Source organism: Idiotropiscis lumnitzeri, unplaced genomic scaffold, assembly GCF_059441095.1.
Source record: "Idiotropiscis lumnitzeri isolate Australia: NSW breed Sydney's pygmy pipehorse unplaced genomic scaffold, RoL_Ilum_1.0 HiC_scaffold_25, whole genome shotgun sequence".
NCBI classification, from domain to species: Eukaryota; Metazoa; Chordata; class Actinopteri; order Syngnathiformes; family Syngnathidae; genus Idiotropiscis; species Idiotropiscis lumnitzeri.
The window spans coordinates 3,548,210-3,561,365 of NW_028283563.1; the positions used below are offsets into that span (position 1 = coordinate 3,548,210).

At 40.8% G+C, this 13,156-nt stretch overlaps 1 long non-coding RNA gene across 1 annotated transcript; it reads right to left on the reverse strand.

Moving 5' to 3' along the window:
- Positions 1-2,847: 2,847 nt before the first annotated feature.
- LOC148316025 (uncharacterized) lies at positions 2,848-4,432 on the reverse strand. The gene is made up of 4 exons (XR_015840428.1): positions 4,297-4,432; positions 3,766-3,808; positions 3,580-3,695; positions 2,848-3,274 (listed from the first exon to the last, which is right to left on the reverse strand). It is a non-coding gene; the product is annotated as an uncharacterized LOC148316025 (long non-coding RNA).
- Between the last annotated feature and the right edge of the window lie 8,724 nt (positions 4,433-13,156).

A 13,156-nucleotide genomic window follows, 5' to 3' on the forward strand; every position in this document is an offset into this window, starting at 1 on the left:
GTTTCAGGCCATCTATCTCAAGAAAGAGCTTCTGATGCACCTCAAACGGGTACTGCAAATTTAGTAAGTTCAGCGCATAGTTAATTCCCATGAGCAGGAGACTGGCAACATTTCCACAACCTCATTTTCTTAAGCAACAATGGAAACAGAGGCATGGGATGTGTCTTCTTGTCCCTCACTTGCTTGGAAGACATAGAGTACGTGTGTCAAACTCAAGGCCCGGGGCCAGATCTGGCCCACAACCTAATTTTATGTTGCCCGCAAAGGGCAAATCATCTGCATCAACTTCCTGTTTCTAGCATATTTTCTTCACAACAACACTGAGATATGAGATATTGCCAATTATTTGTTACCAATCCTCCCCTTTTAAAATAAATTGAAAAATTGTTGAACAATTACTTACTAGCTTCTGATTTCAAAACTGGCTTTCCAATCAATTTATATGGGTTCACAGTCCCTCTGAGGGAAACCACAACTACGATGTGGCCCGTCCATAAAAATGAGTTTGACACCCCTGACATAGACCTTCAGTATTTGCTTGGCCTGGTCCTCTTTTGCTTGTTCTCTGCTGACTTCCTGAAAGAGCATATACATCCATGGTTAGGTGCATAATGTCCCAAATTTGTGTTTGCTTTTTATAGTTCTGAATATCGCTGTCTTCAGGCAGTATCCAAGAAGCTCCAGAATCTTCACCTTGCAGGAGACTTCCAATGGCACGTTTTTGCAATCATTAACACTGCATCATCCAAAGAGAGCAAACCATTTTCAACATTTGAGATTGGTCAGTAATATTTACAAGTAACACCCACTCGTGTGGATTGACCAATAGATTAGATCTAGAAAAACATGAAATTACTCAAATTATGACAACATGTTTCAGCCGGACACCAGTGATATGTGACAGTATTTGCAATCTGCATTACATGTTTATAACAGCATATATGAGAATCAAAAAATAAATAAAAAGGGCAATGAAAACGGAAATTAAAATAGAAACCTCAACCTCAAGGATAGGATTTTTGTAGAAATCTCAAAATCGAAACTTTGGACCTTCTGATTTATTTTGTCAATTACCCGAAAGTAACCTTTGCCAAATGCCAACCCTTTAGCCAGAGCAGGCCACATACTGGCAGCAATTAATTTATTTGAATATTGTGACAAATAAAAATGTTTGCTGCACAGTCTATGAGTTAATTGCAGCTTTAAAAACGTAATACTGTTGTAATTTACCTGGTAGTCCGTGATGAGTTCCTCTGCAGACTGTCCGAGGAATTTCATCAAGGAATGGATTATGCCCTCCCTTCCAGCTTCAACGTTTTGCTATTTAAAAAGACACAAGATGATTAAGTGTCTTAAATAAATAAAAGCTCACATATGCATTGCTTACATCCCAAAAAGTGCATCTCAACTTTAAATAAAAAAAATAGCAAGATATCCATAAGCTCTAACAGATCTTTTATTGTTTTATTCTGTTAATGCTTATGATGGACTTATCCAAAATAGTTTGATGCAAATTCTATTTGCAGTAATAAAACACAACCCTCTTACATGACTGAGTGAACTGAGCATAGGTCTTATTTCAGTGCCAGTAACTCGGCCTTTTTTTCCAAGTATCTCCTTCAATTCCAGGGTGTAAAGTTCCATCTTGGTTAGCCAGGTTCTCTCAAATTGAACATATGTAATTTGTTTGAACTCTTTCTTAATCTGAAACATTTTTCCCTCAATTAGAACATTTTCAAAATTAAGAAATCTAAATCACGATTTAAATTTTGATTAATCGTCCAGCACTAGAAGATACAGCAGCAGGTATTACTCCTCCTCTAAAATAATAAAGGCAGTACAATCATCACTTAATTTGACACAGAGTTTGGATTAATTGCTGGACTATGGTCTGATATTTGTCCCACTTGAAACTAAATCTGAATATTGGTTATTTGAATGTGAATATCTTAACTTTGATATTTGAATTGAAACCTGAATGTTTTGAATTGAACACTGAATTATTGAATTGAAAAACTGAATTCGAATTACATAAATTGTATATTTTTAATTTGATTCTGAATTTTTCGATCATAATGTTTTTGTTGAGAACTATATCCCAATAAACTTGAATGTAGGACTTTAAAATGCGTTTTTAATTCCTCAAAAAAAAGGTCTCCTCACCAAAAATTCAATACTGCATATGCTCAAATTCAGTTTACACTCTAAAAAAGGATTGGTGAGATTAACCAAAAAAATGGTTAAAATTGACCAATCTAGTTGGTAGTTATGTGTCCGACTGATCTTTTGGTTAAAACAACCAATTGAGAATAGATAGCGTTTTTAACCAATGTTTATTGGTTGTAGGTTCCAACCAATACACGTCAGTCCTTTTGACCAAGATATTGGTTAATTTGTGCACAAGCAACCAATATAAATTGGTTGGACTGGAACCATCTATATTGGTTCATAATGACTATTTTAATTGGTTAAAATGGTACCATTATTGATTGGTACTGCAGGCTTGGAATTTAACACTGGTATCTGGAATAAAATAATGAGCAAGGTTAAAGCACCAATGCAGTTCAGTTTAATTTAAAAAACAATACACTATATATTACAATGCATACATAATACAATACATAACAGTATACAAAATATTTAGTAAATAGCATTTGGAACAGTTAATGCAGTGATAACAAAACACAAGTTACAATTGCCAGTCCTTCCCTATGGAATGAGCTTCCATTAAATGCTAGGTGAGCCCCCTCTCTGTCCACTTTTAAAACACATTTCAAGACAAATTTTTATTCTTTAGTTTTCAACTCGACATGAGACTGTCGTTGTTCTTCTGGTATCTATTGTATGTGTTTATATCTTTTAATTTGTGTGCTAATTTCCCACAAATTAATATTACACCACATCAAAAGCGCTTTTTTTTTTTACAGCTCCAGCTGTTGAAAAATGCGCTATATAAATAAAGCTGTATTGTATTTTGTTTTGATAATTAGTTCTTGAGTCCTTGGAGTTAAGACATCAGAGGGTATGGCAATGCCATACACACGCACCTCTGAAGAAACATCCACACATCAGCAGCTTCTGTTGGGTATTCCACATCATATCCAATTTTGACAAGAGAGTCCAACTGGTAAACTAGTCGTCATAAAAGGACGTAGAAAATATTTGCTGCCAAGACTGTGGTCCCAGAGGCAACCACTTGGGCTGGCATGTGACCCCTCTCTTCGCACATTCCTCTATCCATTCCCTTTGACAGGCAAGGGGGTCTGTTTCCAGGCTGGAATGAGAATAGAAAAATACAGTTTATTGTACAGACAGTTATTTTAGTTAATGAAAACTAACAAAATAACTAAAACAATAATTGAAAAAACATTTCGTTACCTCGGTCAGCATTTAACAAATGTTTGCAATTTGAACTTTACTTCTGGAATGTGTGCATGCATGCATCTTGGTAACACAAATAGACCTCATTGTCATTGTTAAAATGTGAAACCTGAAAGATTTCTTTATGGCACTTAAAACAAATGTAAACCATGCTTCACACCAACTCTATACATGTACTGTCCAAAATTAATGCCACACCTTCAGAAAGTATTGTAGTTTTTGGATGAACTTGGCCCGTGGAACCACTTTAGGAAACATGTCTTTCACCAGATCATCAGCAAGACATGAAAAACTCTCCTTGTCAATTTCTTCCTCTGAAAAAGAACAAAACTAATATATTATCACACAGTCCTTATACATGACATTATGCTTTTGATACTATACCTTTTTAATTGAGATTCAAGCATCACACACCAAGCACTAATACCTAGAAATAAACAAATGTATTATTTTCTCGGCAGTGCATATACACTGCAAACTTATATCATTCAGTGTTTCCCCCAGGTTTACTGGTTTGGAAGAGAGGGGAATGCTTGAACACAAATCAGCGCAGGTTATCTTATGAAGCAGGTGTCAGTCCTCCTCCAAAACAAGCAGCTTGAACACGTCGACATTGCCAATATGCTAAGTTAATGTTGTGGGCTTCAACGTTGTTGATAACCACACGCACTTCTAATACATTGATATCGCGGGTGTACTAGCTTTATTTGAATACAATTTCTTGGCAGTATACAACAATAGCCTTATATGTTTTATTTCCTGACCGTTCTCACGAAAGTAAAAATTGCTCAGTTGACGAAAAACATTGGAAAAGCCATTACCGTCGTTTAATGGCGGGCGTTTTCACATTTTCAAAACCAGCGCAGCAAACATTCTCCGAAGAGCTCTAGCATGAGAGTGACAACAAAGACTTACCGTGAGAATACAATTACATTTCAGGGACTCGCCGTTACAGGTTGTGTTCAGGACTAGGCATGTAATACCGTGCGGATGTTAACAGTTACTCTTCTTTCTACACTGACCGCCCCCCCGACGCCATATACAGCAAGTAGCCGCCTAAAGCCTGCTTTCGTCTGCTCCCGCCTTCCGTCTTCTTCACTTCCTTTGGTGCAAACGGGACGAAACAGCGCCAGCTTCCAATGGTGGCCAAACACATTTCTAACATTTTACCCATGCAAACACTATTGTGTAAAGCGATTCAAACACTGGTTAACATTTGGGACATTTGAAATAAGGGTTTAGACTGCTCAGATGTAATTAATTTCAAATGCTATACATACGTAAATTAAACAGTATTAAACACTTGTCTGATGTTTATCTCGGAGCGCATGCCATTTGGAGAGCCCCGGGAATACAAGCTGAAGTACAACCATTAAAAACAGTCTCCATACTTACCCTTGAATCTTTCCACGTAGTTTTCTAATCCCCACTCCTGTAGCGTCTCGATCCAAAAGTCAAAATGGAAGTTTGCGATGAGAGACAACGTGGTTTGTGAAATGCAACGCCAGACTATTTATGTCTAAATTAATGACATAAATGGTACCAATATTTCTTGTTGATTCATAGAGATAATATAATTTAAATTAACATAAATAAATTGTAAATTAATATATACTCGTTCAGTAGGTCTGACGCACACTACACACTATGTAGCAAAACAGTTGGGCTAGTGAAGTGTCCTTTCTGTAACCAAATTCATTGGTTGTTTGGATAACCAATGTATTTGGTATTCTTATAAACAACCGGATTGGTCATTGACCGCCCAATCTATTGGTTAATCTAACCAAAATAAGCTTAACCAAATAGATTGGTAGTTTTTTTAACCAATCCTTTTTTAGAGTGTACTAAGTAAAAATTCAAGACTCAGTGACAGACATACGGGAGCTTTAGGGTGCCTCAAGGATGTGCAATGGATTCCAATCACCTTCCACCTATCACATCAACCCCCCATCCTTCAGCAGATCCACTGGCTTCCAGTCAATCAACAAATCATTTTCAAAATTCTTCTATATATTTTCAAATCTATGGCTGGCGACCAGTTCAGGGTGTAGTGCGCCTTTCGCCCGTAGTCAGCTGGGATAGGCTCCAGCACCCTCCCGTGACCCTGTACCGGATAAGCGGAGTGGATAATGACATGACACATGACTTTCAAATCTCTTCACAACCTCGCCCCTCCCTACCTTTCAGACATCATCCATATTCCCACTCCATCCCGCGCTCTCCGGTCTTCATCCTCCTCACTCCACCCCTTGCCTGCCACCATGGGGGACAGAGCCTTCAGCGATTCGGTTCTCCAGCTCTGGAACTCTCTCCACCTGACCTCTGTAATTGCACCACCCTCCCTGTGTTTAAAACTAAACTCAAAACCAATCTGTTCCGCCTTAATTACTCTCTCCAATTCCAGATATGTCCCTCATCCACTTTATTGTATTTTATCCTGCTTGATTTACGTGTTGGTGTTTCTACCCGTATTTGTGTTTTTACTTTCGTATTTTACTCTGTACAGCGGCCTTGAGTGTCCTGAAAGATGCTTCCAAAAAAAAAAAAAATATATATATATATATATATATATATAAACACACACACACACACACACACACACACACACACACACACACACATATATATGTTGTTTGTTTTTTTTTCATGGTGGAAAAAAATTTAATCTAAATAACTCTAATGAATTTGTCTTTTATCATGGTGGTCTGTAGGATGAATTGGATCAAGAGCCTGCCAAGTGCACCATGGTGGTGTTTGTTGTCCGGGAGGAAGAGGATCTTCAGCCACCACATTACATCGGGGCAGTTATTGTAGGTGTGAAGGTTCTTTGTCAGTTGCCATCTCTTGCACATAGATGTGTGATGCTGTTTGGCCTCATCTCTCCACTAAACCTGTCTTACCTAAGTAAGTTAAAACACGCTTTTGATGCACCACAAAAAAATACTCATGGAGATAGAACCAAACAAATTGACACGAATAGTGTGCGGTTTGAGTGTCAAACTAAATATTTGATAGCCCAAAAAAAAAACATTTCAGAATGTCCTTTTTAACCGTTTGTAGGTTGTATTCAGAGAAAAAAACTACAGCATTTTTCTAAAACAAAATTACATCAATTTAATGTCTTTATTCCAAAGTAACAAATATATATATATATATATATATATATATATATATATATATATGTGTATATATATGTGTATATATATATATATACACAGACCAGTTGTCCTTTCATTTTACCATGAAGAGTCCTGAGACCTCTATGGCCCTGGTTAGACGACCACCCACCGCTGTGTTGTTGGGAATAAATGTGCAACATTGTTCACCGAACATAGCACAAACACCACCTCTCTCATCCAACAATACATCAACAGTCATCCTGTTTCGGAATGCCATTAGAGATTGGTTGATAGCCGTTCATGCACAGTTTCAAACCCACTTTGCGTCCAATTACCTAATTTTTGCACGTTGTGATGATGCAGTTGACCTGTCTGCGTTCTTTGTTCTTCGTTCGAGGACTCAAATCCTGTTACTTGATCTGTTAATTTACACTTACTTACTTACTTACACTAAGGAGAACACCGATGGCTTCCATGTATGTTGAATCATTTTTTTTTTTTTTTTTGCCGTGATACTCTGCTTTCTCTTTTTTAACGTCACCGATGTCCTGTCATGACATTGGACAGTTCACACAGTTTATTAACAAACAATATAAAACATACCATTTACGATCAATCAATTACATTTTGTGAAATGGCACTCTCCAGAAACTACCAATAATCTATAAGCAGGGCCTAGTTATGAAAAACACATACAGATATGCACTAAGTCTCAAAACCTTTTACATTTTTGGGTGATTTATCAAATGATCTATCATATCCACACCACCACCAGATTTCCCCTCTTGATAGTGGATTGAAGTTTATTTCAACCACTATCAAAACCAGACACAGTGGTGGTGAAAAGATTCCTAACCGCTTAGCTCTGTCAGCAACATTAATGCTATTTAAATTTTCAAGAGCAACTATCATAGAAAACATGTTCATCTACATCAACTCTAGTCACAGGATACACGCTGACCCAATCCATACATGTATTATCAAGATAAGCATTAATATAATATCAATAATACAATTTCATTTGCTTATTTTGGATATCTCGTTGTCCAATTGCTATCTTTTCACGAAAGTACAGACTTTCTCCTGTAACTTTGTTCTGTGGACCAATAGTTGCCCACTTGAGTATTACTCATGGTTCCAACTCAAATCTATCAACATGTCGTCCAAGCTCCACAAATATGTCCCATCACTTTTTTTTTTTCAATTATCTGCTTGGTGTTTGCAAATCCATTTTGATTAGTAATTGGGATTCTTACTGTTGGTATTGTACTATAGTCACATCATAGTTTGTTTATGTAACTCTGGGTTGTTCCCACATATAACACAACAACAAAAATATCAGAATAAAATTGTATACATCCAACATAGAACAGCTGCTTTTAACCACTTCAGGGTCATTTTGTCTGAAATATCCCCTCTACTTAGTCTGGTGTCTTATGAAATAAGACCACCCTATCATCAGACTTCCGCTCATCTCCTTTGTAGGAGATTTCAACCAAAATGACCTTTTTACATGTGTCAAATGAACCAATGTTGACTCTTCTACTATATTTACAGCTGTGAGAGCTGTCAATAAAACTAAACATGGCATTCCCCCTTGGGTAATTACATATGTCTTATCTTCAAACGTCTTTCAAGCATCCAGTCTCCTGGCTCCACTAGTTTAGTGCCCTGCTAGGAGACAGAAAGATCCTCACCACTCTAAATTTGTGCCTGTCTTTGTTTTTCTAACACTTTTCACATGTAGTCAGCTAAAGTTGCTTCAGCATCTATTTCCCATTTGTTCTTAAATTTGAGGTATTCTATAAGGCCTTCCAAACAATGTTTTACAACGTCTCGGTCCTAAATACAATGAAATACAATACAGTGCAACTCTCTGTATATAACTCAAATTAACTCACATAAACACATTTACAGTAGATACCAGAAAAACAACAGAACAGCAACAGTCTCATGCTGAGTCAAAGGCCCGAATATTCATCTTCAAGCGAGGTTTAAAAGTGGACAGAGAGGCGACTCGCATAACATTCAATGGAAAGTCACAGTGCTTGTCGTTTTTACAAACAGTTTTACTAATTTCCATACACTGTGTCCACTGCCTCCCCGTTTCCTCAATGCATAGCCTTTTCACTTTTTTTTTTTTTGTTCATTCTTTTCACCAATCCAGAGCTTTGAGGGTGGTAAGCACAATTATCTTTCAAATCAACGTGAAACATTCCTATCTCTTTCACAAGTTAGTTAACAAAATGGGTACTATTATCACTGTTTATTATTTTCAGGAATACCATATCTCGGAATGATATCCTTACAAAGTACTTTTGCCACTGTCAATGCATCTGGATTTGTTGGTTAGAAAGAGTTCTAACCATTTCGAATTCACATCTATGATGACCAAACATTTATTTTATTTTTTTTCTTCACTTTGGTTTTTATCAAATAAGTCCATATGAATAATTTGAAATGGATATTGTGGTGTAGGAAAGCGTCCTCTGCGTGGACTCAAATTACCTTGTGAATTGTGTTTCGCACACGTTAAACATGCCCTACAAAAATGTTTCGAATAAGCATTAAAGCCGTAAGCCGTATAATAACGTAATATCTGATGCACCATTTCCCCTGTTGAGACATGTGTTATCCCATGACTCAATATAGCAGCCCATTTGTAAAGATTATTGTTTGGTCATACAGAGATCACGTAGCGATGTTACACCATTTTCCTCCAAAGCCTTTGTTTAACTTTGGGACTTCTATCACTAAAACGTGTATGTCCGCAACAGCTTCTTTAGCTGTATTGTCTGCAATGTGTATTCAAGGAAAACACTTATGCAATGTATGCGCTACACATTTTAAGACGACTATATGTGTAAATAGTAACACAATTTACTCTCTTTAGTTTACACGCTTTTGTTTAAGATACTAATTCTGTTGCATGAGCTGAGTAATTTGAGGAGTAACTGCTAAGTTCTTTTTCCCAGTGTCATTTGATACAACTACAGTATTTTATTTATTTATTTATTTATTTATTTCCATCTACAAATAGCACTTCTCCGTTTTCTGAAGGCGAATCTTTTTGATGCCTTTACTTTTGGTTACTTTTTTCTACTAACTCATAACAATCTAGTTTTGTACCATCCTCCTGACATAATAATGACAGCCGGGTTTAATGTTGTACATCTCTCTATAATCAGATGTGGTTTTGATAACAATGTATTCATACACTATAAATGTCCCGCCGGTGACAAAAACGTCATGTTCATCAGCAAAAGCAATGCAGAAACCGCACGTGGTACTCTCAAAACCAGAGGATGGAACAAAACTATGGTTGCACTTGTTTCTGCAATTTCCAGATTGTGGGACTAATAAAATACCATCTTTATCTTAATCTTATATCTACAGCAATAGATACTGCATTAACTGTTCTCATGCAGTGCTTCAATGCACATTCTACGTTGTCTAGTTTGGAATAGAAGTATGCGATTGGTTTCATCTTATCTCCATGTTTCTACACTAAAACTAAGGCCTTTTGCATCTGGACAAAGGGTCAGTGCCATACTTAATACGAACACTTGTTTCCTTTCACAAAAGCTGAATATGCTTTATCAGTCCAGTGTAAGGACAATGTCATTTAGAGGTTTTCCTCATTCATCATTTTACTCAGTGGCACAGTAATTTCTGCATAATTTGGAACTCAGACTTTACAATAATTTGTTAATCTTAAGCATGTTAATTTTATTTTTATTTCCTATTTTTCTAACTTTATGACTCATTTTACTTCAACCAGTTCTACCTCAAAGTGAACAAGTACACATCAATGTTATTTGTAGTCTCTAATTTCTTCTCTGCTTTAATTCCTTGGATGTTAAGATGGCGGCGCGCATGGACGCAGCGGCTAACAGCTCCCCCTCACAGTGCTCCTTATTACTTTTTATTAGTGTTTGCTTGCTCTTATTGGCATCAACTGAGGCACAACATCGATATACCCGCCAGGACATCGTGAACATTGGATATCGATGCGAAATAACCATCACAGAGGAATTTTGCTATGATCGCAAAATTCCGAACGAACTGGCGAGGCTGCCCGGCTCACCGTGGCTGGTCATCGGGACCGGGAGGCGGCGCAGGCGACGCAGAGAGAGGAAGCAGAAGCGAGGCTGCAGGTCCGGTGTCTTGCAACGGCTGCGACGGCAGCCCCATAGGCAACCACTACCGAGTCTGCACCTCACCAACGCCAGATCCGTGGTCCACAAAATCGACGACCTGGGATTACAAATCCTGGGAAACCGCTATGTGCGCGATAGCAGTGTGATCGTCGTCACGGAAACCTGGCTGCACGCAGACGTCCCCGACGCTAGCATCCAGCTGGCCGGGCGCTCGCTACATCGCGCGGATCGGACGAGGGACACCGGTTAGAGGAGGGGCGGGGGGCTCTGTGTTTACGTGCATGAGAACTGGTGCGGCGATAGCACGATCGTCGAGAAGCACTCTTCCCCCGACATCGAGTTCATGTCCGTTAAATGCCGGCCTTATTTTCTCCCGAGGGAGCTAACGGTAGTGATTCTCGCAGCTGTTTACATCCCTCCCGACGCTAGCACTAGCACGGCGCTCTCGCTACTCGCGTGCGTCATCAATAAACATCAGCGGGCGCACCCTGATGGCGGTCACATTGTAGCGGGAGACTTTAATAAGGCCAATTTAAAGACTGTACTCCCAGAGTTTCACCAGCATGTCAAGTGCCCGACGAGGGGAGACAACACTCTCGACCATGTGTACTCGAACATCAAGCACGCATACAGAGCCCTCCCACTCGCCCCCCTCGGCCAGTCAGACCACCTGTCCTTGCAGCTCGCACCTGCGTACACCCCTCTCAGGCGCAGATTCAGGCCTACCACAAAGACTGTGAAAACCTGGCGTGACGACGCCATGAGTGAATTACAGGACTGCTTTCATGACACAAACTGGGACCTCTTTGATCATCAGGACCTTGATGTCTACACGCATTGTGTACTGGACTACATCAAGTTCTGCATGGAAACTGTGTCCCAACAAAAGACTATACGGACCTTCCCAAATGCGAAGCCCTGGATGTCCAGCAGGGTTCGCGCTCTCCTCAAGGCCCGTGACGCTGCCTTCAGGTCAGGCGACAAAGCCCAGTACAGGGTGGCTCGTGCTGACCTGAGCAAAGGCATCAAGCTAGCAAAGGCAACCTACAAGGGGAGGCTGGAGGCCCACCTTGCCAGTAACAGACCACGGGAGGTGTGGCAGGGTCTTCGGAGCATCACCAACTTCCGTGGCAGCAGCACGACCTCTGCAGACCCGAGTGCATCGCTGGCAGAGGAGCTTAACTGCTTCTTCGCTCGCTTTGACTCGCCCCAACCATCACACCCCCGCACTTCAAGCTCCAACTCCCCCCCACTCATCGTAGAGGAACACGGTCAACCCCAGGAAAAGCTACTGGACCCGACGGAATACCAGGCAAGGTCCTCAGAGCATGTGCCCACCAACTGTCACATGTTTTCTGCAGGATCTTCAACCGCTCCCTGGCTCAGGCAGTCATCCCCTCCTGCTTGAAAACCTCCACCATTATTCCTGTCCCCAAAAAGTCACCAGCCGTCCACCTGAATGACTACCGTCCTGTTGCTCTCACACCAGTCATTATGAAGTGCTTCGAGAGGCTGGTTCTCCAGCACATCAGGGACTGCCTTCCTCCCACTCTGGACCCCTACCAGTTTGCATACCGGGCTAACAGATCCACTGAGGACGCCATCGACACTGCTCTGCATGTTGTACTGGGCCACCTGGAACAACAGCGGAGCTATGCAAGGATGCTCTTTGTGGACTACAGCTCGGCATTCAACACGATCATCCCAGACATCCTCGTCGCCAAACTGGACACTCTCGGCCTCCCTGCCCTCACACGCATCTGGATTAAGGACTTTCTGACCAACAGACCCCAGACTGTGTTGCTCGGCCCCTACACGTCCTCCACCCTCATGCTGAGCACCGGTTCCCCCCAAGGATGCGTGCTGAGCCCTCTCCTGTACGCCCTCTACACCTACGACTGCAGCCCGGCCCACGGCAACAACACCATCGTCAAGTTTGCTGACGACACGACAGTGGTCGGTCTGATCTCGGAAGGTTACGAGACAGCCTACAGAGAGGAGGTAAAGAGACTGACAACTTGGTGCAAGGACAACAGACTGCACCTTAACTCTGCTAAAACAAAGGAGATTGTCGTCGACTTCAGGAGGAACAAGACGCTGCCGCCCCCCCTCTGCATCGAAGGCGTGTGTGTGGAGAGGGTCCACACGTTCAAGTTCCTGGGAGTACAGATCTCCGATGACCTTTCTTGGAGTCACAACACCACAGCAGTGGTAAAGAAGGTCCGCCAACGTCTGCACTTCCTGAGAGTCCTCAGGAAATTCAACCTGGACAGGAAGCTGCTGCTGGCCTTCTACCACTCGTCCATCGAGAGCCTGCTGACGTACTCTGTCTCCACCTGGTACAGCGGCTGCACTGAGGCGGACAGAGTGAGGCTCCAGAGGACAGTCAAAACAGCGCAAAGGATTATTGGCTGCCCTCTCCCCTCGCTGTCGGACATCTACACCGCCCGGTGCCTCAGAAGGGCTCTCAACATCGTCAAAGACAATACCCACCCA